This window comes from Mustela lutreola, chromosome 7 (assembly GCF_030435805.1).
Source record: "Mustela lutreola isolate mMusLut2 chromosome 7, mMusLut2.pri, whole genome shotgun sequence".
NCBI lineage: Eukaryota > Metazoa > Chordata > Mammalia > Carnivora > Mustelidae > Mustela > Mustela lutreola.
The window spans coordinates 84,160,860-84,188,709 of record NC_081296.1 but is presented as its reverse complement, the minus strand read 5'-3'; positions in this window follow the sequence as shown (position 1 = coordinate 84,188,709).

The window sequence follows — 27,850 nt, the reverse complement described above, 5'->3', positions numbered from 1 at the left end:
GGTTTTTAAAATTGTTGTTATACCTCAAGTGTTTTGTTTTGGGAAATTAAACAAGTGCTTAAACTGTAAATAGTACTTTTATCGGAGAGGAAATAGCAAAGCACAGAAATGGAGAAAATGCTGTATCTCACTATTTCCATAAAATACTTTCTAAAAAATTAATTTAAGAAACAAAAAATTAAAGCAGGTAAGTTCTATTTTAAGGGATGTTTCAAATATCAGTAGAAATAAGAGCTGATTGCATATCAGGGCTGTGTAACTCTATTAGCTGTCTGTGGCCTTTTACAAATGATTGTTTTAAAGATAAACAGTGATGATAATTTTGTTGTAGTTTATGATCCATTCATATGACTTTGTATAAGAATAAAAGCCCAATAAAATAGGTCTCAAAGGAACATTATAGAATCTATGAAATAGAAAACAAATAACATTTTGTGCCACATGTAAAATTTCTATCCCGCTAATGTGTGCTGGAACTGAAGACAATAGATCATAAAATATTTTAAGCTAGAAAATTCAAATAAATCACATAAAGTAAAAACAATGATACTTTTGTTTATTTCATCATACATTTATTTGCTGAATATGCAAGCTTTAATGGGGAGGTTTGTCTCAATTTGTTTGTAGTTATTGATTATAACTACAATTTTATTGATAAAATAGTACTAGGAGGTTAAAAAATGTGATAATTCTTGTGTGTGGTGTAAGGGAATGGTCCAATTTCATTTTTCTGCATGTGGCTGTCCAATTTTCCCAGCACCATTTATTGAAAAGGCTGTCTTTTTTCCATTGGACATTCTTTCCTGCTTTGTCGAAGATTAGTTGACCATAGAGTTGAGGGTCTATTTCTGGGCTCTCTATTCTGTTCCATTGATCTATGTGTCTGTTTTTGTGCCAGTACCATGCTGTCTTGATGATGACAGCTTTGTAATAGAGCCTGAAGTCCGGAATTGTGATGCCACCAACGTTGGCTTTCTTTTTCAATATCCCTTTGGCTATTCGAGGTCTTTTCTGGTTCCATATAAATTTTAGCATTATTTGTTCCATTTCTTTGAAAAAGATGGATGGTACTTTGATAGGAATTGCATTAAATGTGTAGATTGCTTTAGGTAGCATAGACATTTTCACAATATTTATTCTTCCAATCCAGGAGCATGGAACATTTTTCCATTTCTTGGTGTCTTCCTCAATTTCTTTCCTGAGTACTTTATAGTTTTCTGAGTATAGATTCTGTGTCTCTTTGGTTAGGTTTATTCCTAGGTATCTTATGGTTTTGGATGCAATTGTAAGTGGGATTGACACCTTAATATCTATTTCTTCTGTCTTGCTGTTGGTGTAGAGAAATGCAACTGATTTCTGTGCATTGATTTTATATCCTGACACTTTACTGAATTCCTGTATAAGTTCTAGCAGTTTTGGAGTGGAGTCTTTTGGGTTTTCCACATATAGTATCATATCATCTGCGAAGAGTGATAATTTGACTTCTTCTTTGCCGATTTGGATGCCTTTAATTTCCTTTCGTTGTCTGATTGCTGAGGCTAGGACCTCTAGTACGATGTTGAAAAGCAGTGGTGATAATGGACATCCCTGCCGTGTTCCTGACCTTAGCGGAAAAGCTTTCAGTTTTTCTCCATTGAGAATGATATTTGCGGTGGGTTTTTCATAGATGGCTTTGATGATATTGAGGTATGTGCCCTCTATCCCTACACTTTGAAGAGTTTTGATCAGGAAGGGATGTTGTACTTTGTCAAATGCTTTTTCAGCATCTATTGAGAGTATCATATGGTTCTTGTTCTTTCTTTTATTGATGTGTTGTATCACATTGACTGATTTGCGGATGTTGAACCAACCTTGCAGCCCTGGAATAAATCCCACTTGGTCGTGGTGAATAATCTTTTTAATGTACTGTTGAATCCTATTGGCTAGTATCTGTGTTCATCAAGGATATCAGTCTATAGCTCTCTTTTTTGGTAGGATCCTTGTCTTGTTTGGGGATCAAGGTGATGCTGGCCTCATAAAATGAGTTTGGAAGTTTTCCTTCCATTTCTATTTTTTGGAACAGTTTCAGGAGAATAGGAATTAGTTCTTCTTTAAATGTTTGGTAGAATTCCCCTGGGAAGCCGTCTGGCCCTGGGCTTTTGTTTGTTTGGAGATTTTTAATGACTGTTTCAATCTCCTTACTGGTTATGGGTCTGTTCAGGCTTTCTATTTCTTCCTGGTTCAGTTGTGGTAGTTTATAAGTTTCTAGGAATGCAACCATTTCTTCCAGATTGTCAAATTTGTTGGCGTAGAGTTGCTCATAGTATGTTCTTATAATAGTTTGTATTTCTTTGGTGTTAGTTGTGATCTCTCCTCTTTCATTCATGATTTTATTTATTTGGGTCCTCTTTTCTTTTTGATAAGTCTGGCCAGGGGTTTATCAATTTTATTAATTCTTTCAAAGAACCAGCTCCTAGTTTCATTGATTTGCTCTATTGTCTTTTTGGTTTCTATTTCATTGATTTCTGCTCTGATCTTTATGATTTCTCTTCTCCTGCTGGGCTTAGGGTTTCTTTCTTGTTCTTTCTCCAGCTCTTTTATGTGTAGGGTTAGGTTGTATACCTGAGACCTTTTTGTTTCTTGAGAAAGGCTTGTACCGCTATATATTTTCCTCTCAGGACTGCCTTTGTTGTGTCCCACAGATTTTGAACCGTTGTATTTTCATTATCATTTTTTTCCATGATTTTTTTCAATTCTTCTTTAATTTCCCGGTTGACCCATTCATTATTTAGAAGAATGCTGTTTATTCTCCATGTATTTGGGTTCTTTCCAAACTTCCTTTTGTGGTTGAGTTCTAGCTTTAGAGCATTGTGGTCTGAAAATATGCAGGGAATGATCCCAATCTTTTGATACCGGTTGAGTCCTGATTTAGGACTGAGGATGTAATCTATTCTGGAGAATGTTCCATGTGCACTGGAGAAGATGTGTATTCTGTTGCTTTGGGATGAAATGTTCTGAATATATCTGTGATGTCCATCTGGTCCAGTGTGTCGTTTAAGGCCTTTTTTTCCTTGCTGATCTTTTGCTTGGATGATCTGTCCCTTTCAGTGAGGGGAGTGTTAAAGTCCCCTACTATTATTGTATGATTGTTGATGTGTTTCTTTGATTTTGTTATTAATTGGTTTATATAGTTGGCTGCTCCCACGTTGGGTGCATAGATATTTAAAATTGTTAAATCTTCTTCTTGGACAGACCCTTTGAGTATGATATAGTGTCTTTCCTCATCTCTTATTCTAGTCTTTGGCTTAAAATCTAATTGATCTGATATAAGGATTGCCACTCCTGCTTTCTTCTGATGTCCATTAGCATGGTAAATTCGTTTCCACCCCCTCACTTTAAATCTGGAGGTGTCTTCGGGTTTAAAATGAGTTTCTTGGAGTCATCATATAGACGGGTTTTGTTTTTTTCTTCATTCTGATACCCTGTGTCTTTTGACAGGGGCATTTAGCCCATTAACATTCAGGGTAACTATTGAGAGGTATGAATTTAGTGCCATTGTATTGCCTGTAAGGTGTCTGTTACTGTATATGGTCTCTATTCCTTTCTGATCTACCACTTGTAGGCTCTCTCTTTGCTTAGAGGACCCCTTTCAATATTTCCTGTAGAGCTGGTTTAGTGTTTGCAAATTCTTTCAGTTTTTGTTTGTCCTGGAAGCTTTTAATCTCTCCTTCTATTTTCAATGATAGCCTAGCTGGATATAGTATTCTTGGCTGCATGTTTTTCTCATTTAGTGCTCTGAAAATATCATGCCAGCTCTTTCTGACCTGCCAGTCTCTGTGGATAAGTTAGCTGCCAATGTAATATTTTTACCATTGTATGTTACAGACTTCTTCTCCCGGGCTGCTTTCAGGATTTTCTCTTTGTCACTGAGATTTGTAAATTTTACTATTAGGTGATGAGGTGTGGGCCTATTTTTATTGATTTTGAGGGGCGTTCTCTGAACCTCCTGAATTTTGATGCTCGTTTCCTTTGCCATATTGGGGAAATTCTCCCCAATAATTCTCTCCAGTATACCTTCTGCTCCCCTCTCTCTTTCTTCTTCTTCTGGAATCCCAATTATTCTAATGTTGTTTCGTCTTATGGTGTCACTTCTCTCTCGAATTTTCCCCTCGTGGTCCAGTAGCTGTTTGTCCCTCTTTTGCTCAGCTTCTTTATTCTCTGTCATTTGGTCTTCTATATCACTAATTCTTTCTTCTGCCTCATTTATCCTAGCAGTGAGAGCCTCCATTTTTTATTGCACCTCATTAATAGCTTTTTGATTTCAACTTGGTTAGATTTTAGTTCTTTTATTTCTCCAGAAAGGGCTTTTATATCTCTCGAGAGGGTTTCTCTAATATCTTCCATGCCTTTTTTGAGCCCGGCTAGAACCTTGAGAATTGTCATTCTGAACTCTAGATCTGACATATTACCAATGTCTGTATTGATTAGGTCCCTAGCCTTCGGTACTACCTCTTGTTCTTTTTTTTGTGGTGAATTTTTCTGCCTGTCATTTTGTCTAGAGAAGAGTATATGAAGGAGCAATTAAAATACTAAAAGGGTGGCAACAACCCCAGGAAAATATGCTTTAACCAAATTAGAAGAGATCCCAAATCGTGAGGGGGGAGAAAGGGGATAAAAAGAGGTTCAAAAAGGAAGAAAAAAAAAAAAAAAGAAAAACGAAAAAAAAAAAAAAAAAGAATTAAAAAAAGAAGAAAACAAATAAGAAAAATATAAAAAAGAAAAAATATATATTAGATAAACTAGTTAAGAACCATTAAAAAAGAAAAAGGTAAATGTTAAAAAAAATTTTACTAGGAGGCGAGAATAAAAACAAAAAATGAAAAAGAAAAAAATTAAATTAACTGCAAGACTAAAATAAATCACAGGGAAAAAGCCATGAGTTCCGTGGCTTGCTCTCTCCTCCTCCGGAATTCTGCTGCTCTCCTTGGTATTGAAACCGCACTCCTTGGTAGGTGAACTTGGTCTCGGCAGGATTTCTTGTTGATCTTCTGGGGGAGGGGCCTGTTGTAGTTATTCTCAAGTGTCTTTGCCCCAGGAGGAATTGCACGGCCCTTACCAGGGGCCGGGGGAGTAATCCACTCGGGTTTGCTTTCAGGAGCTTTTGTTCCCTGAGCGCTTTCCATAGAGTTCCGGCGGACAGGAATACAAATGGCAGCCTCCTGGTCTCTGGCCGGAGGAGCCCAGAGCCCAGGGCCCCACTCCTCAGTGCGCCCTCAGACAACAGCGCCCAGTAACTCCCGTCTGCCTGACCTCTGGCCGAGCTCCGAGCTCACCGAGCCTGTGGAAGGTTCAAAGCAACACCGAGCTGCGAGCTTACTGTTGGCTCTGTCTCTGTAGCCGGCTTTCCTCTTCCAATACCCGCAAGCTCTGCAACACTCAGACACCCCTGATCCTTCTGTGACCCTGCGGGACCTGAGGCCACGCTGACCCCGCGTGGGCTTTGCCTCAGTTTAGCCTCTGGAGCGATGTCCCTCAGCGGAACAGACTTTTAAAAGTCCTGATTTTGTGCTGTGTTGCTCCGCCGCTTGCTGGGAGCTGGCCCCTGCCCCCGGGGTCTATCTTCCCGTCGCTTTGGATTCACTTCTCTGCCGGTCCTACCTTTCAGAAAGTGGTTGTTTTTCTGTTTCCAGAATTGCTGTTCTTCTTCTCTTCTCTTCGATCTGCCGATGGATTTTCAGGTGTTTGCAATCTTTAGATAAGCTATCTAGCTGATCTCCAGCTAGCTGAAGTAGTCTCAGCCTGCTACTTCTCCGCCATCTTCGGTCAATCTAAAAATATGTATCTTAAGGGAATAACTGAATTTACCAGTTCCCAGAAGTGCTACCAATAAATTCTACATATTGTTTTTTATTACAAACTTCTATTAAAAAAAATATATCTTTACCATGATCTGTTATGTGCCTTGACTTAAGTGGATTTTCTGTTTTATTGATTATAAGGGCTTCTGTCCCGCTAGGAACTATAATGTTTTAAACATTTCTGTTGTACTGATTCATGACTACTGGCCCCTTAAAATCGGTTGAAGAATACCGAAAGAACTAATGATATTTATCAAAATTTTCTTCTATTATTATCCTAAAGTAGTACTTGTTTGAAATATTGTCCAGTAAAAAATTTTCTTCTGAGCTATGTAGAAAGTTATCACATATGCCCAATATTTGGTAAACAGTGAGTCATGATTCAGTTCACAGTCATAGTTTTAACTAAATATACATTTACAGTGCCTACTTTATTCCTGCAATGGTGTTAGGTTCTGGAATGTAAGGAAAAAGAGTTATTTTTTAATAGGTAACACATATGTTGATTCAAAATTCAAAAAACATACTAAGGTAACCTTCCTGAAACAATTGCCCTGTAAAAGAGCAGCTGATGTTGGCAGCATCTCATTTGTTAACAGAGACAATAATTGCATATGCAAATCCAATGCATATATGTTTCACTTTACATTCACTCTTTTTTAAAAATTAACTTACTGAGGTATGATTTACAAACAATAAAATCACCCAGTTAAACATACATTTTAATAAAATATGACTAATATATAGTATAAATACCACCAAAATCAAGATATAGAATATTTTCATCTTTGCCAAAGTGCATCTATAGATACACCCTTTTGTAATCAGTACTTACACCCTCACATCATACCAGGGAACCACTGACCTTTTTCCCTGCCATTAGCTTTTCCATTTCTAGAATTTCACATGAATGGAATCAAAGGGCATACTTCTGTCTGATTTTTTTTTCCCTACCTTAGTATTTCCGAGTTTTATCCATGTAGTTTTTATGCACTGGTAGTTTATTCCTTTTTTATTAACTATATTATATTGCATGGATATAGCTTATTTTACTCATCTGTTCATATATTGATACATGTACACATTATTTGGGGGTTTTGGGCTCTTATAAATAAAGTTGCCATGAGCAGTCACATGTAATTTTTTCTGTACATAATGTGTTTTCACCTCCTCTGGATAATTTTCTAGTAGGAGAATTACTTAGCCATATAGTAAGTGTATAATAAACTCTCTAAAAAATGCCAAACATTTTCCAAAGTGGTCGTATCATTTAAAGTCATAGAAGTAATGAATGAAGCTGAAGTTATGCATTCTATCACTTGGTATTGCTAATACTTTTACATCCTTTCTACTGATTCGTTATTGGTAGTTCACGCTGGTATTAATTTGGATTTCTTAACTAAATGCCTTGAATGTCTTTTCATGTGATAACTGGACATTTGTATTTCTTCTTTTATAAAGCATCTTCCCAATTTTTTTTTTTTTGTCCACTGTTGGGGCTACTTTTCTTTTTGAGTTGTTAGGGTTCTTTATTGTGGAATATAAGTCTTCCATCATCTATATTAATCAGTTCAAGCTGTCATAGTAAGTACCATAGACTACAAAGATTAAACTACAAGAACTTATTTTTTGAAGTTATGGGAGTTGGGAAGTCCAAGTTGAAGGTGGTGGTTGACTGGATTCCTGGTGATGGTTTACTTCCTGGCTTGTGAATAGTTCCCTTCCTGTTATGTCTCCATACAGTAGAAGAAAAAAAAAAAAAGAGCTTTCTGTTGTCTTTTCTTATACAGATACTAATCCTACTGGATCAAGGCTTCAAACCTATGAACTCATTTAGTAATTCCCTTCTTCAAGCCCTATCTCCAAATACCCAGAGTTAAGGCTTCAATATATGGATTTGGGGTGACATAGTTCAGTTAATTTTTCTTTTGTGATTTTTGCTTTTTGTATTTTATGTAAAGAATGACTGCCTAAGTTAATGAACATTTTCTATTAATTTTTCTTCTCAGAAGTTTTATTGTATTAATCTAAGTATTTTGACCTGTGACCAATTCCAAATTGATTCCAATACCATCTGTTGAAAATACTGCTGGGTCCAAGATGTCCAAGGCTACCAGCAGACTCAGCAATTTGCTCTAAGGACTAACAAAACTCAAAAAAGCTGTTATACTCATGCTTATAGTTTATAATAGTGAAAAGGTACAGATTAAAATGAGCAAAGGGAAAGGAAAAGGCATATGGGTGAAGTCTAGGAGAAACCAGACATGAGTTTATAGCTATTTCCTCCCAACAGAGTCACATGGGGATTTGCTAATCCTCCAGCAATGAGGTATGAGAACAATTGTGCAGTTTGCTGACCAGGGAAGCTTACTAAAGTATTGCTTTGCCGGGCTTTTACTGACAGTCAGTAATGCAGGCACACAGTGTCTACCTGTCCTGGTTTCTCAAATCCTGCATGCTTATTCTTCCCTCACTGAATTACTTTGGCACTCCTATCAAAAATCACTCGACCTGGGATGCCTGGGTGGCTCAGTTGGTTGGACGACTGCCTCCGGCTCAGGTCATGATCCCGGAGTCCCGGGATCGAGTCCTGCATCGGGCTCCCAGCTCCATGGGGAGTCTGCTTCTCCCTCTGACCTTCTCCTCGCTCATCCTCTCTCTGTCTCTCTCTCTCAAATAAATAAATAAAATCTTTAAAAAAAAACAATCACTCGACCATAGAGGCACCTGGGTGGCTTAGTGGGGTAACCATCTGACTCCTGATTTCAGCAGGTCATGATCTCTGGGTCATGAGATGGAGGCCCACATTGGGCTCTGTGCTCACCAGGGAGTCTGCTTGAGAATTTTTCTCTCCCTTTCCCTCTGCCCCTCCCCCAACCCTCGCTCACATGCTACGATAAATAAACAAATCTTTGAAAAAAACTGATTGACCATATATATATTTGTTTACATCTGGGCTTTCTGTTCTTTCCATTGATCTCAATATATATGCTTACATTAGTATCAGTCTGTCATAATTACTGTAGCTTTATAGTGTCAGTCTTAAAGTAGTGTCATGATAAGGACTCTCTAAGTGCAATAATGGTGATTTAATTCTGTAACCCAGAAGTCCTGCATTTGCTTAGGATAGTCAACTGGATGCTCAGTTTCTCGTTAGGAATGGAACGACAGCAGAAAACTAATCAGAGAATAAATTATTTTAACTAAACTATGCATGGCCTCTAACATAGTATTATGAATCTATGTCATCTAATGACTATTATTCTATTCTGTTCTTTTACTCCCGGTCATGTTTCCTATTATTGATCACAGACAGATCCATGATATTAAATGATATTCTAAAGATACATTTTTTGTTGTACTTTATATCCATTCTTTCAGCCATTATTTTTTTTCTACAGAAACTTAATACATTTGTTCTTACAAAACAGGAGCTATATATCAAGTGAACTATTAATATAGGGAGATACTGATTTATATGTATCTTTTAAGATTTTATTTACTTTTTTGAAAGACAGAGAGAACTGGGGGAGGGGGAAATGGGGAGGTGGGAAGGGGCAGAGAGGAAGGGAGAGCAAGCAGACTGTGAAGAATGCAGAACCCAAAATGGGGCTCAGATCTCAGGACCCTAAAGATCATGACCTGAGCCAAAATCAAGAGTTGGACAATTAACCAGCTAAACCACCATGGTGCCCCCTGATTTATATTTTTAAAACCTGTACCCACTCATTAAGAGGCTCTTTGAATTTTCTAGAACTTGATGTTTCCTCATATAAAGACTATGGTAAAACCCCTATTATTTCAAACTAATTAGAAATAAATCATTGATAAACGTGGTGAAATGTTTTTGGAATTATTATCAGAACAAAAAGAAACACCAAAGAAATATGTTTTTAAAACTTATTATACTAACTGCTAACCAATAAAATGCCCAATTCTAAACTATTTATAAGTTTATTTATAAGTTACCATTAACAATAGATCCAAATACTATATATAGAAAAGTGAATCTTTGTTAATGCTTTGTGTGTACATGTATGAGTGGATATAGTAATACTGATTTCATTTTTAATGTGAAAATGCTATACTTGGCTCTGTAACACCAACTTAATGTCCTTTTCTCAGATTCTCTAAAAACAAGTGGGAGGTAGGGGTCAATCATAGTTTTCCATTCCTGCCTGCTTCATGGTAATTTGCAAATTAAAAAAAAAAAAAGTTTTTAGAAGAGGACGAATATCCAAGGAAATTCTAAAACAATAATTTTCAAGCTCCTTCAATATATATAATTTAAATGTGTATGCATTTTGTACTTAAATGTGGATATACATTTATTAAGCTGTGTAGAAAAAGGAGTAGTAATGAAGCCACTCTTATCTGTTCACATTGTCCACTTAAAGTTAGAGAAGTTAAGGAGCTCACATTTTATAGATACAAATGTCCTATTTGTAAGAAGGGCCTAATTTAAGGCTTTAGCAAAGAGTCCATAAATGTAAGGAAAAAACACACATTTTTAATGCTTTTGATTGACTTAGGCTTTGAAATAAGACAAAGGCAAGGAGAAAGAGATGATGAAAGGCAGAGGAATAAAGCTGTAAAAATAGTCTTTATCTTGATTCATTCAAAAGCTTAAGGATTTGGTATGGATTATACACGTTTGAAGGCTGACTTCAGCAATATTCAACAGTATGATCTCCCCACAACTTTGTCCTTGAAAGTTATGACACTAAGTTATGACACATAAGTACTAATAAAGTACAAATCTGAAACCTTGACACAAATACAAAAAATTCTACCTTAACTTCTACATTTGCTTTTTCTTCCCAATTCACTTTTCACATCCATAATTTATATCTCACTGTCATTACAAAACTACTGAGGGTGAATAGTTATAACTGTTTTATTGTTGATAAAATGAGCATTACTTAGGATTTAGTACTCTTTATTTCTTTTAGAACATATAGTTTGAACACCAGGTGTATATAAGACACTACAGAGAATGAGGAAGAAGGATAAAATACTATTGAAAACAGAATGTCTGTTCTAAAAAATATCTATGATATCCTAAGACAGAAGATATTATATGAACACCAAAATATAGAAAAATAAGTGTACAAGTAATCTAAGCAAAGTAAAGAAAAACCTCTCTGGGAGTCAGCAAAAGAAAGATTATTTTAGCTATAATTATTTTATTTTGATTTTAAGAATACAGCAAAATTTGATCTGAGATTTGATGATACAATATATGCCAAAATGGGAGTAAGAAAGGATGTGACATCTCATTATAATCCTTTAGAAGGTACTACTTCTTCAGCACTTACTCCATGCCAAGTCTTAGCTTAGTGCTTTCATTGTCCTAGTTAGTTCATAAATTATCACATCAGCCCTATCAGAGAGACAGCATAAGTATTCCCTTTATGTAGATGTGGAAATTATGTTAGAGCTTTTTATAGTATATGTAAGTCACGGAGTTAATAAACAATCCAGGATTTAAGTCTACATTGACCACAGAGCCCCAAGACTGCAGTCATTGCAATCAGTCTCTCTCTTAATCAATCATGTTTGAACATAGGAAGGTATATAATATATCATCATGTAAAAGATGCCATAAAGTTTTAAAAACACACTGGTATTTCTTGATTAATCCAAATTAGAATTTTTTTTCCATAACAGGATGGTTTATTGCAAATATTAAAAACTGAGTTACATTTTTAGGAGGGTACAAAAAATTGGAACATAAAAATAAAACTGATTAAAAAGAAGAATGAGTTAAGTTTGTCAATATCGTTACATAGAAGAGAAAGCAAAAAAACAGTGATAAAAAGGCATTCATTTGTCCCTGGATTTTCAAATCTAATTACCAAGTCCTGCTGATTCCAACTCAAAATTTTTCAGCCTGGTATATGCTGGATCTGATAAGGACGAAAAAGCTCACACTCGGAAGATGATACAAGTTTCAGCTAGCATGTAAGTGTAGGAGCCTAAGGAATATCCGTAAGTTTGAATTTTCGGGGTGTTTCATCAAAGGGGATAGCAGTAAGACTAAATATTAAAAATTTATTAATTTGGGGGTACTTCCTGAAGATACAGGATTCAATACCTGACAAGGATCCCAACTTGCTGCAAGAATGACTCCAGAGGCCTGAAGTAAGAATGACCCACAATAAGTAAAATAGAAATGCCCAAGTTTTTGGTTTTGGTTTTATCAGGATGACAGAAAAACGAATAAGGTTCAGGGAATTATATTTCACAGGAGGCACCAGAGGACACATCACCCACCCAAAGTAATCAGTACTGTGCTACTGAAAGGAGTACTTTGATCAGTAAGAAGTTTAGAGCTTCCTCTTCACTGCAGTCCAGGAATAACTTAGAGGACTAGTCTCAGTGTAAACAGGAACACTGACACAGGTGGTAAAATAATAGAGGCCAGGTGGTGACACTTAAACACAAGAATCCAAGAGATTACAGTTAATAGAAAGAAAGGTGGGCAAGGATGGAAAGGCAGACAATAGGAATGAATCCTCAGGGAGATATAAACAACACTAGGGGAAAAAATAGCCAATGAAAGTGCTTCTTAACATCCATAATAAAAAAGCAAGAATGGAAATGTAGGAATGTGTTTGATTGTGTGGGTAAAATATAACAAAACACTGCCTGGTTTCCAGATCTAAGTCAATATTTAGATCTGGAACAAACAGACAGAAGAGATAGACTTTGCAACACCATGGTAAGTATATGCTATGAAGATTCCCTAATTATCCCCAAAGTTATCTTAACATTTACTCAGGTAAAACTGTACAGTAGAAAAAAAGGGGAGTGCTAGATATTTTGAGGGTTCAGCAACTGAGTTGATACAGATGCCCAGAGGCCAGAAGTGTCTCTCAGAATGGAGCTCATGTGGGGACAAATAGGATCTATAGGATCTAGAGGTAAATACATGGAGCAAGTATTAAGCATTGCTTGGCTACGGTCTAGTTTAAAATGGGTCCACAACTTTCCAGTAGGCCATTTTCCAACTCTGAGGACAAATTTTGATGAACATACTTAGAAGTTGAAGTAATGCCCAAAATGTTTCCTTGGCCTTTAAAGTGAGGGTTATCATAGTGGTGGAAAACCCAGTAAAATACCCCAACACTGCCCTATTTTTCTACCAAACAGTAAATTTTTTTTTAAGATTTTATTTATTTATTTGACAGCGAGAGATCACAAGTAGGCAGAGAGGCAGGCAGAGAGAGAGGAAGGGAAGGAAGCAGGCTCCCTGCCGAGCAGAGAGCCCGATGCGGGACTCGATCCCAGGACCCTGAGATCATGATCTGAGCCGAAGGCAACGGCTTAACCCACTGAGCCATCCAGGCGCCCCCAAACAGTAAATTTTTTAATTCATCTCCATTTATTTACATGAGAAAAATATTTCTGCACTGAATGCTAAATAAAACTATAGCCCCTAACTTAAGTGGTACTCTCTATAAATTTAGAGTTCAAAGGAATTTCTCACTCTCAGCACTTGGATAATTTTTTTAAAAATTAACCTTTAAACTGTGTCCATTGTTTTTATCTTTACATAGGCTCAACCAAGCTCAGATTTATAATATAAAACATGAGAAAAATAAATACCAAAGAAGACAGGAGTTACTTATTGGCCCCCTCAGGGTCAAAGGTAGCATAGATAAATCAAATATATAATACTGAAACATCACTTTAATAATATCCATTAACATTGCTGGTAGTATTATAAAATCACCATTGTGAATATCGTCAGTGGGTACTCAGTATGCGCCAGATACTCAATAAATTTCAACATTTGAATTCTCCAACCAGTATTGTTAAACAGCAGTATTATTTCTTCCAATTTACAAAGAGGCAAAGCCTCTGAAAAGTCAGACTTCTTGACTAAAGCTAATTGAGTATCAGTGGAAGACCAGTTTTAAACCCACATATATCTGGGCTTTTAGGTGCTTTGGTTTTTTTCCTTTCTTGTGTTTCAAGGCTAAAATGATGATTTTTTGAATGTTAGATCCACTTAATATGTGTTTTAGGGACTGTCTGTAGGGAGAGCAGCTTCTAACATAACCTCCATGATCAAATAAATTTACAAAATATTGCCTACCCTATTCTTTGCTTAGGGAATTTAATATGTACCTTAGCATTTGAAAGGCTTAGTGAAGTTCTGCAGTAAACAAAAAACCAAAACAAAACAAAACAAATAAACAAACAAACAAAAAAAACAAGCTAAATCCTACAATTAAATGTTTAAGTAATGTGTTTAGTAGGAAGTCCAAACAATAGCCTTTAATATTGTTAATTCTAGTGTTTCCCAGACCTGTTTGACTATTCATCAGTTAGGACACCAGCTAGAAGTAACAGTAAATTCAGCTCAAAGTGGTTTAACCAATGTAGCCTTTCATCATCTCTCATAACAAGAAAACATAAGTAAAGTAGCTTCTGAATTGGATAATTCAATGGATTAATACAAATAGGAAACACGCAGGAAATCTTTCTTTTTTTCACTCTGCCAGCGCCAACTTTTAAACTATTTTTCAGTGTCAGACCATAAAATCTTACATCAAAATATGCTTGGAAATACTTTTCCTGGCATGCCAACTGATCTATGTAATTTTGTAAGGTGGTACTATGGTAAAAAAGGAAATTTCCCATTTAAAAATATGGGTTTAATTTAGACACATCTTAATTTTCAAGCTTCTAGTGATATCTATTTTCCTTAAGAATTTTAAAATCTACTGTGTCAGCAGTATATGAAATAAATAACATTTCTAAATGAGCAGGGGGCAAGCATTATTTAAACACTTAATTGTAGGATTTATCTTCTACCTAGACTAAAAATTTACAACTAATTTTGCATTTCTTAGAACACAGCAGAATCATAAGATCAGTAGCTTCATAATTAATATCTGTTTTGAGAATTCTATCATAACTGACAGTTTTAGGTTTTTTTCCCAAGAAAGTTAAGAATGATGGCATTCTAGCCATATCATTTAGAAGTTCATTGGGCACCAAGTACCTAAATAACAATAACTTATTCAAACTGTCATTTATTTATCCATATTCAGGTCAGCTGTCTTGTGATGCCATTAGAAATCTAGGCTCTGTCATTCTTTTTAACCCACCAGCCTTTAAGTACAGTATTTTGTTTTATTTTGTAATAAATGGCAAGATGGCTGCTGTAGCTCCACCTGGCATAAGTGTTTGATATAGTTATAAAGGCTGAATATGAAACAAGGATAGTGCTAACTGCACCAGTCTCTTTTAATTAAGAAAGAAATATTTCCAGAGACATTTGTAATAAAGTTTCACTTTATTGTCCATAATTGGACCACCCATATCTGCAAGTGCTGCTGGGAGAGTGAAGAAGAGAACTGTTATAATGGTTTTAGATCGATTATGATTAAATGCCTAGGTTTGTTCACATTTCCATCACAAAATAACTGGGGTTTGGTAAGAAAGGAGATTTTTTTGGGATCTCGTCTTGATAGCATTGTCTGTAACAATGCCTTCTTGCAGATGCTATGATGCTTATAGGAAAAACATATGAACAGACTCTTAAGTTTGAATATGTTTCTTATCTTTATTAGTGACGAGATCTTGGGGTGCCTGGGTGGCTCAGTCAGTTAAGCATCTGACTCTTGGTTTTGGCTAGGTCTAGATCTCAGTGTGGTGGGATCTAGGCCCATGGTTGGCAGGCTGATGGGCAACCTCTGATCTGATGGGCAGGCTCTGATCCCAGTGGGGAGTCTGCTTGAAGACTCTCTTCTTCTGCCTCTACCCCACTTGTGAGCATGGACATTTTCTCTCTCTCTCAAATTAATAAAAGTCATTACTAGTTTATTAGTGTGATGAGACCTTGAATAAATTATGACAATATAAGAATATTTCAGGAATTGAAACAATTACATGAAAGATTTCAAGACTTCCACAACTATATGTTCTTACCTCCCTACATGCATACTCAAAAATGTCCTGTGTAACTTGACAACATGCATGGATTATCTGGGTTATCTAAATCCATCTCTCTACTTGATCCTTACCTCTTAGCCATTCTTACCATTTCAAGGATATTACTTCACTCCTTTCCAACTCTCTTCTGTACTATTAATTTTCCTACTCTACTAGGTATTTCTCATCAACTTCCCCATTTTTTTCTTCTACCTTCTTTGCTTTTCTTGTAAGTTTCCACCCCACTTCTTTGTTCTCCTTTGCAGCCAGTCATCCTTGAAAGAGTCACCTATATTAATACACAAAATTTTAAAAAACTGCTTGAGACTTGTGACAATTGTAAAAATGATACTCAGGTATGACACGATTCAAATGGATCATCTTTTCTTCTGTGTCTCAAAGGCAAGAGTACATTTCTCCTCATTCATTAATTCCAGAATTTCATCACACAATGATGACTAATGGGACCCCCATAACCATTAAAGTAATCTAGGGTAAGCCTTTCTGAAACAAGTATGTTTGACTCACTGGGGAAATGAGAGTGGATATCTGGAGAAAATTCAGAGTTCTGTTAGTATAGAAGGAAGGATGGATATATAACCAACAGTGCTTGTGCTACCTATTGTCCTTCCAGTGACCTAGCCAATTAAGGAATAAATATCAGATATCTATGAAAGCCCAGCTTGGACATCCTTTCTGATAAAACCTTAGTTCCTTTTTGGAGTAAAAGCAGCTAATATGCCACAAGACACTTGTTTTCCGTGAAACACAATTGGAGAGAGCCAATATAAAGAAATGACATAGTATAAAATGAGGCAGAGAAAGAGATATAAATGACTTGGTTAAATCTCTAAAGAATAATCAGTGTAAGTTAAACATGAATTTATTCAGAATTGAAAATGTGGTGAACACTCAAAACAAGTAAGATGCTCTAGGAAGAAAATACGTTAAAAAATAACAGAAACTACTCGGCCTGAGAAACAGTTTCATGGTCTTTGGAAAGTAATTCATAAACAGTCAGCTTTGACATGTTATTTAAAATAACAATAAAAATACAACAATAACAATTTTCAAAGTATTTAAAAGAGTTAAAATAATCACAGATTCATACCAGAGTAGTTAGTAATTTTTTTGTTTTGTTTTTAGCCTTACAATGAGATGTAATTTGCCAGTATCATCATCCTTCTAATATCCTAATTCACAGAAAACTAAAAAAGAAGAACAGCCACAGCATAAATGAAGATCTTTAGCCAAAACGGAAGTTATCCTTCGATGTCTGATTCTGGCTTAATCAGAGATAGGATTTACTCCCAGGTTTCTGATCATTTTTAGCTATAAACAAAGTAGATGGCACTTACTCACCTAACAAGAAGTTAAAAAAAAAAAAAATAGATGAGCAAAGAACAAGAACCTTTTATCAGCAATCTTCCTTATGAATGTTGATCACGTAGGCTCCATGACTGCCAGGATGTAGATAGTACCTTCTCCTTATTTTACCTACCCTCAGAGGATACATCTTAGTGATATGATATAGCAGGGTAAAAACTGAAAATAGGAAACTGAGCTCCAAATTCCTCCAAAGTTTCTGTTGGTGATCTGTTGCTTTGAGGTAGGAACTGCCATTCTTCTTTAAGTTAGAGTATAAATCTTGAACCTCTGAAGTATAAATATGTACTGTTTTCCAGAATAAAAATCGAGTACAATGGGAGAAGGCTACAGTAGTTAACAATGATCCATTATCCTCCCAATGTCCTAATAGATTGAGAGGTAAGTATAAGATGGCTATTAGAACAGAGTATGAGCATTATTTGTGGTAAAATCAGGTAAGAAGATGGGAGAGACCAGGTTCCAAAGTGGGGTTTCTTGATCTCTGATACGCTCTAGATAAGTTGGACTGCAGAGCAACACCAAACCGACTATCCACTCATTTCCAAGCTCCAAAGCCACTATAAAACTGGGTGCACTTACTTCATGGGAACTAGACTGTGAAAGAGATTTTTATTTTACCTAAGGACATTCTAAAGAAGGGGAAAGAAAGAAATAGTGAAAGAGAAAGAAAAGATGGAAGATAGGCTGGAAGAAAAAAGGAAAGAGAGGAAAGGAAAAAAGGAAGGGTGGAATGTATGAATGATGAAAATGTCCCTCAGTAGAATATAATCTCCATGAAGGATCTCTGTTTTGCTGTATTTCAAGTTCCTGAAACATAAGAGGGTGCTCAATAGTTATAGAGTAAATTTCACAAAATGATCACCAACACATGTACATACATCTTTGAAGTTTTCAAGGGTAGGATCTGTTAGCGCAACAAAAAAGTCTATTCCTTAACCTAGTATCAGAAAATATTCTGCAAATTTCCATTTTAATGATTAAGCAGCACATACACCTTTTTTAAGTGAGGGTTAATTCTCTTTCTAGTTAACTCCAGCTTCTGAAGTGCATCCTCTGGCACCAGAAATTCACAATTCTGTGTTAGGCCAGAATGAACATGTGCTGCACCTGGAAACAATTAAGCGCCAAGACCATTTGAGTGGCGCAGGTGTTCTGGCAAGCTGAAAACTTCCATTCTCTGTAACCAGCTGAAGATCTTGATTAATTGACTTGATTTTAACCTCAAGTAATGTCCACTGAGTTGGCTAAGAGAAATGAGATGACAATGAACCTTAGTTACACGGGGAGAGGAGCCATTACATATTTGTGTGAAAAATAAACCTAATTTGTCTTAGCAGTATCTATAAAAAGATAATATTAATAATTCTTTGGGTTCTATGGATGCTTTTCTGATTCTCATTAGACTTTAATGAAAATAATGGACCTTATGGTAAAGTGGTGCAAGTTCTATTTACTTGAGGGAAATACAATAGTTTCAAGAATCTCCTGTTGAGGAATTTATTTTCCTATACCCTAGAATCAAGTTTCTGCTTTTTTCCTTTATTTTATTGTAAGGAATTGAGGATGATGCTTCCAGAGAAAGAAGATTAGTACAAATGTGTGAAATCAGTGTATCACCAATGCCAAAACAATTATTTCCCTTTTTGGACCATATTCTTGTTTAGACTAATGACACACACGTTAAAAATAGTGGCATTCCAAATTTGTGGTTAGTGGTATATCTAGCAGAAGTAAAATCTTTAGTAACACAACATTTGATAGTTGACTGATCACAAATGGAACATCTGAATTTTTTGTTTTTAATTTTTATGCTAACAGATCTTGATCTGATTGCTTTCCACACTGCTTATACCAGCAGGAACCAGTTTCTGAAAATTAATTCATATGCTTCTTTTCACGTACTTTAAAAATATATTTAAAGAGCTGCTTGCCATTTTTCTCTTCTCACTTTTCCTCCAACGGTCATCTACCTTTAACAGAATAATATTCAACTCTTGTTTTGAATAATTTATATGTTTACTTCATGTTACCATCTAGCAACTAGACAAGGCTATGGCAGAAAAATGTTTCAGAGCATAAAAATAAAATTCATTCAAAGAAGGTTGTTTACTACTTGAAATAAAGGTGTTATGTAAGTTCTAGAAAAAAAAAAAAATAAAGATACACTTCTGTCTCTATTAGCCTAGAGATGCATTCTAATGACCAACCCATTTGCTGTGACTTCACCACGGAAATATAAAAATATATAGACAGGGCTTTTTGTCTAAAGTAAGCAGGTAGATATAGCAATGAAATGTTTTAAATACAAAGAAGGGGTGCCTGGGTGGCTCAGTCTGTTAAGCACCTGACTTTTGATTTCAGTCATGATCTCAGGGTTGTGAGATTGAGCCCTGCACTGGGCTCTGTGCTCAACAGGAGGTCTGCTTGAGATTCTTTCTCTCTCTCTCCTTTTTCCCGCCACCCCCCACTCCCGTGTGTGTGTTTGTGTGTGCACACGTGCGTACATGCTCTAAATAAAGTCTTTAAAAATTTTTTTAAAAGATATGAAAGATGTAAGGCCATTAATAATAAAAGGTTCTATTTCTTTATATTGGTCTGTGTGTCTGTATTTTTATTAAGCCAGCTCAGTTTACTCAGATGATAAACTATTTTTTTTCTGCCACTCATATTTCCTGTCACCCTTCTTACACATATCACTTCTTAAATTACTACATATTTTCTATATATTTTATCATTTTTTAAAAATTGCTCCTTCCCATTGTATTTGAATCTAAGCTTCAGGACCTACAAAAGATGGTGAGAAAGGTGATAAATAAATATTTCTTGTGTAAGTAAATGCATGAATTAAGATATTTCAAAAGCAATACCTTAACCTCAATACTGTCATTTGCTAGTTCTACAGTAATCAACAAGTCATTTAATGCTTTGAATCACAACATAAGCACAAGGAAGAAAGGAAAAAGGGAAACAAAATGGAGAGGTTTAGTTAGTCACTTCCTTCCCTATCCTTAATAGTAAGATATAGGTTCTCAAGAGCAACTGGTGCTTAGAAAAAAATTGTGAAGAGCTGACCAAGTCATGGAAGCTTGTCAACAGCCACTTGATGTGTTGAACATCAGAACAGTATTACAGAAACTAAAATTTATTCTGGAGTCCAGGTTTGTAGTAATTTACATACAATTAATTTTTGCTTATAGTGTTTATAATCATTAAGCATTTTTAAAAGATTTTATTTATTTATTTATTTAGAGTGAGCGGGGTGGGGGGCAGGAGAGAGAGAGACAGAATCCCAACCAGACTCTGCACTGAGTGTGGAACCCAACATAGGGCTTAATCTCATGAGCCTGAGATCATGACCTCAGCTGAAATCTGACTGAGCCACCCAGGCATGGCAATCATTAAGCATCTTCATGAAGGAGCTTCATATTATTCATTTACTAAGGCTTTATGTAATTCCTTTATTTACACTTACTTTATAATAATCTTCCTTATATATGAGTCTGAGTTTTCAATGGGTTTAAAGTCACAGGAAAGATTGGGAGTTAGAAAATGATAAAATATTATCATAATATAATTCCCAGACATTTAAAGTTATAGCAACATTAAGATTTACAGAAAAATTACAAAGACAGTACAGAGTTCCCATATAAGACATACCAGTTTCTCCTCAAATTAGCATCTTACATTGGTATGAAATGTATTGTAATTAGTGAACCAATATTGATATAATTATTACTAAGTAAAGTCCATGCATTATTCATATTTTCTAATTTCTAGGCTCATCCTTTTTTTCTCCGAGATTTTGTTAATTTGTTTATATCTTCATGTTGTAATGACCTCTTCCTAGCAGTAACATCTAGGCTTAGGATTCCTTAATTGTTTTCTTTGCAATAAGACATTTTTAAAATTTTTATATGTAATTTAAAGCTTTGGTGGAAGAGAATTGGCACATAACTAAAAGAATACTAATCCTGAATTCAAGAATTTGGAGAAGAAAGAACATTGGCACTTTCTTTTCAGAGAGTTTGGCTTAAGACAAAGCTAAACATTCTGGGGCAAGATACTTGGTCCTATTTGTTACAAGCATTTCTTTATGTTTTCTGAAGCCACTGATAATTGTGATCATTTGGAGTTCGGTATATATGAAGAGGGGAAAATGGAAGGCAGGTTATCACTAAACTGAGTAACTTAGTCAATTCTTTATAGGCCAAATAACTTTTAAACACCATTTGCAGGGGTGTACACCACATTAGGACAAATATATTAAAAATAAAATAAGAACAAAAATAAAAAACAGAAAGATTCAGAATCCAAACTAAAGAAAAATTTAAGGAACACATTACTCCCTTTTCATACAAAAACTGCATAATGCCCACTTAACATAAATACTGTATTAATGATAAAGCATCCACAATACAAGCTGATTAGCTACAATAGCTTCTGTCTATTCAAATGTGTTAGTTCTGAAGGGACATTGCTGCACCTAATTTGATTTCCCCCTGAGCAGTACATGATGTGTTATTTGATGCCCTTCAAAGGACACGATTAGCCGAGCTATAAAGTGTCTGATTTTATTAGCTTTGCTGGGTTTTATCAGTTTGTAAATGTGTTATTTTCTCCATTTATTGTGCCTATGGGATCCAGAGATAGAGTAAGCATCAAGTTAATATGTTTTGGGGAGGCAGCAGCGGCCATACTTTAACACTTACACTGTGTTGTGATGACATTGAAGGTGGAGTCGTGGAAACTGTAATGTCAGGGCCATTTATCAAGGCAATTCTTCAGTGCTATAAACCTCAGCTCTGACACTGAATTCAACAGTAGCCTTTTGTTTTAAATAGAACCAAGTGTTCCTGGGCTTCTCTGTTAACAATCATCCTTAACTGAATAACAAGAAGTCAATAATAAGAAAATAGGTCAGGCAGGTGTTCAAAGGAGAAAGGGAAGTAAAGGTGTTAGCCTAAGATCTTGTATTTGAGGTATCTTTGATAGAGAAAGGCAAGATTCAATTTTAGGTATTTAAGTAAAAAAAACGAAGTGTTCCATAAGGATATAAAAATGCCACCAACCCTTTGCTTTTAATTGGGATAGAAAACACAGTACATTCATTTAACAAGATCACCAGGCAGGAAACAATTTCAATGCCATTCATTCAAAGGGTGCCAAATGAAATGACATAATCAGCACTGAAGATGCTCAGAGTAGTTAACAGGTGTTTGTGGCTTAGAGTTCCTGTATTGTTTTCAGCTTGCCTTCCACTTAGTTTCCTCAGTGCTTATTCAAACAATTTACCAGTGCATCAGGGCTGAATACTATACTTACTATTCAAGCAATTAATTCATTAAAGATAATGCCTACTCACACTATGTTTTTATTTTTTGCAATCCTATAATTAGTGTTTTCTTTTGGTCTACAACCCAAAAGAAAATCTGAGGTCTCCCTTCCCCCATTCCCCCCACCAGGCTTAACTGTTTCCTTCATTTGATCATTTCTATCCACTTACTTAAAGGGATATGAATATGGCTTATAAGTGATATGGTTAAGTGATATGCATTAATGGAGATAAAAATTGCTAAGCATTACTATATAAATTTAAGGACCTAAAAGCAGCTTGGGGTGTGTGTGTGCGTGTATGTGTATCTGTGTGTGTATGTACCTATGTTATATCTTTATTCTACAATAATGGAAACAATTGAAATTATGGATCATTGTCTCTCTGTTTTTCTGCCAGTCAAGAAATAATGTCTTCTTCACTAGATTTTTATATACATTAATCACTATATAAATTATTTTAATTTTCAGATGACATTCTTTTACTATATTATGGAACATACTATATTTTCACTATTTTTAAAACCCTTTAAAGCTTGGATAAATTATTTCAATGTGAAAGAACATATCAATGTCGATATCTATTATCTATCTATCCATCTTCGTCTTCAACATGTCCTGATTTATTATTTTTCAAGATTATATCCAAATGTGAGGAGTTCAGGACTGACATTAAGGGCCAAAAAATTCTTCTGTTATGAATCGTTTTATCTTATACTGAATTAAAGATACTTAGCACACACAAATATACACTCAATTACATTAATTCAGTTCCTTCTTAAAAGATGTTATTTTTCATATGTCATCCAAGCTGAGATTAAAATAGCAGTTAGGAATTTATATGTGGTAACTCAGAGAAATGTAGGTATTTAAAACAATGTATATGTTTCAGAAAATAACTTCTACACCTTTCTCTTTTTCTAATTAATGTTGTATTTTTCTTAAGTTCTCACAGTTTGCAGTTGGTCTGGAAAAGTAGTACTGAAGACATACACAAAATAAAGTATCTTTGACAGACTTCTATTCCTACCATGGGTTTAGCAGTCTGTAAGATGATACATTCTTATCTTCCTGAACTTGCACTTTGAACATATTAAATTGTAATCTAATACTCTGAGTATAAATTCTAGCATTCTTATTCTTATAATACTATTCTATTAAAGGCGAAGAGCAATGTAAGAGTACTGATTTTCAAAAGTGGTTATTTTCCTACTAAATGGTCATAGAAATTGAAGATGTGGTCTCTAAGATGTTTTACTTTAAAATGGAACTTAGCTCATTAATGATGGAAATCACAAAGGCCTTTTATTGTCAACTCTTTTTTTCTGTTCTCACTTTTTAAAATAAGTCAATTATAATTACACATCCATTATTTTCCTATTATCACTAACTATATATTTACCTGAGTTAGTCATCCTTTTAGATTTCTCCCTTCTAGCTTGGCTAAGAAATCTGAGTATGTATGTATGTATGTATGTGTGTGTATATATGTATGTGCGTATGTGTGTGTGTATGCATGAGCCCTTGCATGTGCAATAATTTGGACACATAATGTATACATGTATATATAATACATATAATTATGAATGCAATGTATGTGTAAAATATGCAGAACATATATGTGAAAGATGTAATTCATTACATTCTCTCCATGAAAATTTTATACTTTTTTATTCATAGAGCAGTGATGCAGAAAATAAGATAAAAAATTAATATACAGAAGCTTGTTGTGTTTCTATTTACTAACAATGAACTAGCAGAAAGAAAAATTAAGAAAACCCCATTTACAACTGCATCAAGAAGACTAAAATACCTAGGAATTCACCAAGGAGGTGAAATACTTAAACTCTGAAAACTGTAAGAGACCAATGAAGGAAACTGAAGGCAACAAAAATATAATGGAAAGATAATTATACTCATAGATTGGAAGAATTAATATTATTAAAATATCCATACTACCCAAAGCAACCTACAGATTCAATGCAATTCCTCTTGAAATACCAATAGTGTTTTTCACAGAGCTAGAGCTAGAACTAATAATCCTAAAATTTGTGTGGAACCATAAAAGACCCCAAATAGTCAAGGCAATCCTGAGAAAGAAGAACAAACCTGAAACTATCATAATCCAGATTTCAAGATATATTACAAAGCTACAGTATCAAAAGAGTATGGTATGACAAAGAGATAGACATATGTATGAACAGAACACAACAGAGAGCCCAGAAATACATCATGCTTATAAGGTTAATTAATACACCACACACACAAAAAAAAAACCATACAATAGGGGAACGATTGTCTTTTCAATAAATGGTGCTGGGAAAACAGGACAGCAACTTGCATAAGAATGTAACTAGATAACTTTTTTGCAGTAGACACAAAAATAAATTTCGAATGGATGAAAGACCTAAATAGGAAGAGTAGGGAACCATCAAATTCCTAGAGGAGAAAATTGGCAGAAATCTCTTTTACCTCAGCCATAGCAACTTCTTACTAGACATGTCTCAAGAAGCAAGGGAAACAAAAGCAAAAATGAACTATTAAAACTTCATCAAGATAAACAGTTTCTGCACAGTGAAGGAAACAATCAACAAAACTAAAAGAAAGCCGGTGGAATGGGAGGTAGATGCTACATAGATAATTTACAAGGATATACTTTGATAATGTCAATACATTATGATATTTTTGTTTATTAAATGTTAACATCCGGGCGCCTGGGTGGCTCAGTGGGTTAAGCCGCTGCCTTCAGCTCAGGTCATGATCTCAGGGTCCTGGGATCGAGTCCCACATCGGGCTCTCTGCTCAGCAGGGAGCCTGCTTCCTCCTCTCTCTCTCTGCCTGCCTCTCGGCCTACTTGTGATCTCTCTCTGTCAAATAAATAAATAAAATCTTTAAAAAAAAAATAAAAAAAAATAAATGTTAACATCCATTGATGAATCCTGCCTGATGTAAGTATTGCTATGGCACTTTCTAAATAGTGGTTTTTCTAATTTCATCATGCTTTCTACATTTATTATTTGAAGTTATATTCCAAGGAAGAGTGTTCTTTTTTCATTTGTATATATCAATAATGGAGTTATCAAATATTATTTTATTTTATAGTTACAATCCATTTCACTTCATTATGTATTCTGTTGCCAAAATTGTCTCAGATTTGTGTCACCATCCCTCAGAATAATACAGCTTAAACTATAACTAATGAGGAGTTGTACTAGTCACGTAAACATGCTTAAAGTTGACCTTGAGAAAAACATACTAGCAGCAGGCTTCTAGTGGAGGGGATGATACACGTCCTTATTAAAGCCAAATGGCTGGGACCGCCTGGCTGGCTCAGGGTGGAACACCGCCCTGCTTTCCTTTTTTTCTTCCCTACCTCAGAGAAAGCCTCCTGCTAAAGTAATCCATTTAAGTGCCTTTGCACAACTACAAATCCTATACAGGGAACAAGACACACCTTACTCCTCCTCTTGTTTACCTGTTTGCCTCTAAAACTTGTGACCAACATATGACTCACATTCCTTCTTGTTTACCTACTAAACAAATGGTTAATGTATTATAGCCTTTTCTTCTCCTTTGTTAGCCTTTTCTTCTCCTTTGTTATCTTGTATCTAATAAATCCGGGATTGAGGAGTTGTTTGGGGCTCTTTGGGGCTGTTTGGGGCGACAGTATTGTCCCCTGCTCCCCTTCTCTTACAACTGACTTGTTTGTACCTCATTCTTCTCCCATGCGCCCTGAGGAAAGTGGCAGATTTTGCGCCCTGAGGAAAGTGGCAGATTTTGCCAGTGGGGGCCCCTTCAAGCTGCTGACTCTAGTGTGTCCTTTTGGGTAGGCTTCCATAATTCTTCAAGGATTTCTTTATACTTGAATATACTTTATATTTCTTTATACTTGAATAAATTCAAGGCTTATCACGTACTTCATAAGCACCAGAATTTCTTGAATACATCATGCTCTTTCTTATTTCTAAGATCTTAAATCTCATAGTTTACTTTCTTCCTCCTTATTTTTCCTTATACCACCCACTCTGTACTCACCTAAATTCTAAGGCATTCAAATCTTAGTTCAAATATGGCCTTTGTTGTTCTCTTCTTTTTGAAAACTCAAGCACTAATATTCCTTTAAACTAAATTAAGCACTAAATAAATCACTCTAGGTTTGAAAACCTCAATCTATACTCCTATCATTGCATTTGGCAAATTGGCTTCTAAGTATGTTTCTTTCTTATTGCTTTTCCTAAACTGTGAACTCCTTGAGGTCAGGGACTATCTGCTGTGCTCACCACTATATAAACATGGAACTTTAAATACTGTGGATTCTCAGTGATTGATAAGTGGGACCATACGCAAGAGACCATTTTAAAAAGGCTAGTTTATGTCAAATGTATTTTTATTGATATATGTACTGTACAGTGTTTCTGTAGCAAGGAGAGACTATTGTATTACATTCTTAGGACATGACCTCTTCCTTCAAATAACTGCCAAAAAAGAGATCTAGGGGTGCTGGGTGGCTCAGTTATTGGACATCTGCCTTTGGCTCAGGTCATGATCCCAGTGTCCTGGGATTGAGCCCCACATCAGCCTCCCTGCTCAGCAGGAAGTCTGCTTCTCCCTCCCCAGCCTCCCCTGCTTCTGTTCCCTCTCTCACTGTCTCTGTCAAAAAAATAAATAAAATCTTTATTTAAAGAAGAGAGGTCTATGGGGCACCTGGGTGGCTCAGTGGGTTATGCCGCTGCCTTTGGCTCAGGTCATGATCTCAGGGTCCTGGGATCGAGTCCCGCATCGGGCTCTCTGCTAAGCAGGGAGCCTGCTTCCTTCTCTCTTTCTCTGCCTGCCTCTCAGTGTACTTGTAATTTCTCTCTGTCAAATAAATAAATAAATAAAATCTTAAAAAAAAAAAAAAAAAGAAGAGAGGTCTAAAAAGTCAAAGAGAAAAATGCATATTATATCCCCCCATGATATGGGATATTATCAATAACTTGACTGAGGACTACATGGAAATTAAAGATTTCAAACCCTTGAATATTTTGTTCAGTTCCACCCATATCTCCTAATATTGATTATCTGCATAAGGTTCCAGAGCTTAGACTTCTTCCTTGTTCCTCACCTTATCCTGTATATCCCTTAATACTTGGCGGATGATACTTACTCAATAAATATAAACTCAACCAATTATTTATTCAATAAATCATAGATTTATTTATATATACATATGGGGTTCTGCTTTTATAACTTTCCATGAATGCTCCCTTCCTATAAGGAAGCTTCCTAAAGACTTAGGAAACATAAAGTCTATTTTGGGGTAAGAACTCTCAGTGTTATTTCTTTAGTTGGTTTAGATATATAGG